Source organism: Protopterus annectens, chromosome 16.part0 (assembly GCF_019279795.1).
Source record: "Protopterus annectens isolate FY-2018-M chromosome 16.part0, PAN1.0, whole genome shotgun sequence".
Lineage (NCBI taxonomy): Eukaryota > Metazoa > Chordata > Ceratodontiformes > Protopteridae > Protopterus > Protopterus annectens.
The window spans coordinates 2292851-2295175 of record NC_056750.1 but is presented as its reverse complement, the minus strand read 5'-3'; the positions used below and the strand labels follow the sequence as shown (position 1 = coordinate 2295175).

The 2325-nt window shown below is 37.5% G+C and overlaps 1 pseudogene; it reads left to right on the top strand.

Moving 5' to 3' along the window:
* Positions 1-1081: 1081 nt before the first annotated feature.
* Positions 1082-1291, top strand: LOC122791043 (annotated as a pseudogene).
* Positions 1292-2325: the final 1034 nt, after the last annotated feature.

Sequence of the window (2325 nt, the reverse complement as noted above, 5' to 3'; positions counted from 1 at the left end):
TCAATGATTTTCAGCCAAATATAGATCAACAATTTTCAACCAGTGTGCTGTGAGAGGTCAACAGGTGTGACACCAGATTTTTTTTAAATATTGCTAAAATGATCTCCTTTTTAGATCCCTGATGCTCAGAGAGCTCACAATCCCCCTTACAGTTGCATAGCGATGCCATTGACTGCTGCCTCTTACTTTGTGAAGATTATTGAGGCATGCATGTATTTTTAGTTGACTTTCAGGACAGAATTTATTAACAATTTCTTTATTCAGTAGTTCTTTACTGATGTTTGGCTGCTTGATTTTTACCAACAAAAATTGGGTCATTTGAAAGGACAGACTTAATAGAGCATTATGTTATAGTTATGGGGACTAGTTATCATTTTAATGTCTATTAATTGTATTTCAGCTTTCAATTATTTTATTTCATCAGTGGACTTTGGGATATTATATAAGGAGAGTTTGTGATTTACCATCATTTGCAACTTTTGGGATTTGTCCTTATATTTTGATGGTTGATAAACATATTAACAATTGTTATGGCTAGGCTTGTATAGGCCCTAGGGCCGATAGCCTAGTACCAACCTATGAACCTATATGTGTTTAGTCTTTGCTCTCCTGATTATTACTGTTATTACTGGGTTATTATTACTGCATTTTAATGCTGCTTCAGAGTAATTTTGACATAGATTTTAGTGCATTGTTTCGTTATTTATATGGTATGCAAAACTGTTATTCTTTATTTGAATTCTTGTTTTTTAAGTGGTTTGCAAAAAGCAATATAATGAACTTGAACTGCTCAGCTGTTCCTGACCTAAGAGGATGTCTCTGATTTTGCTTAGTGTTTTTCGTGCATTCTACTGATTATTTTTCTTTTGGCAAATGTTTGAGGACTGCAGTCACTACAGAATGGAAGACATTTCAGATTCAGACTTCATATACTTCAGGAAATGCATGCTAATGCAAGAACTGTTGCTGCAGCTGGCTTTATCTCTGATTATTGAACTAAGAGGTTGGGAGCTAATAGCCTTCAGAAAATACCAGCCAAATGTTGAGCCAGCTTTATAATGTTCCTGACTTTGACTCATGTATGGATCCCCAGAACTGTCCGTGTGCTCAAGGTGGTAGCTGTACCTGCAGGGGCAACTGCAAATGCAAATAGTGCAAATATACCTCCTGCCAAAAGAGCTGCTGCTCTTACTGTCCTTCTGGGTGCAGTAAATGTGAAGTGAATTTGTCTGAATGGTTCTACTTGACTGTGCATCTGAATCAAGTGTACTGCAGCTGCACTTTTCTCTGATGTAGTTCTTCCATTTGTATAAAATGCATGCTGTTTTACTTGGAAGTGTGTGACTGAAGTAAAGGAGAGGGAGTGGGACTCGTTCCTTTCAACTGTCACACATTATAAGGTATGTCACTTGTAATATATTTTTTGGTGTGCCACAACATTTTTGTAGTTTACGTGTGCCATGAGATTAAAAAGATTGAAAATCATGGATGTAGATCTGGACTCCTTGACCTTTTGTCCATGTCTGTGCAGCTTATGGTCTAAATGTGTAGAAGTCACTCAAGCCCTGTACTGCCAGAGTAATTTCTGTGGATTTAAACCATGTCTCGGTAGCTGCACAGATGTTGATATTTTCGAGAGTGAAGAGAGCTTGTAGCATCTGTAGTCTGTTGTTTCACCTCCTATCCTTGAGCATTAACACCTTTACATTTCTTTGGGTTTTATTCACAATATCGGTAGCTTTGTCACTTTCACAATGCATAAAAAAAGGCTCTAAGTGGGCAGATAAAGTTTCAGGCAATATTCGAACACCTAGGGGAGACAGGTGCCAACCATCTTTCGCAAAGCAATGTGGTTTGTTAACTATATCCCCCCATGCCGACAAATATTGAAACCCCCTGGAAAGACACCAGAAGCTAATTCATTTATTGAAGTCAATCATTTTCTGTGCATACTTTGTATCATTTTGGGTTAGGTTAGAATGCTGCTCAATGCAAGGCACATACCTGCCTGAGATACATATTCAGAGAGATCAACAATGTCTCTCTTCATACAGTCCAGAGAGTTATGTCTCTGGTTAAAAATGCCCACATACGCTATGATCAAATCATACCTTTACCTGTGGTGCAGTGACTTGAGGGCATGCATAACTTGGGGATCCTGGCTCCATGTAAGCAACTAAACATTATTTTCTCTTAGAAACATTATTTTTAATCGCTGTAAAATAAACACAAGTAAAACACACAATTCTTGTGTCACTACTAAATGCTTTCACTTTCAAAACGCATCATCAGATTAGTTTGTCTCACATAATTAAGTACCTTATA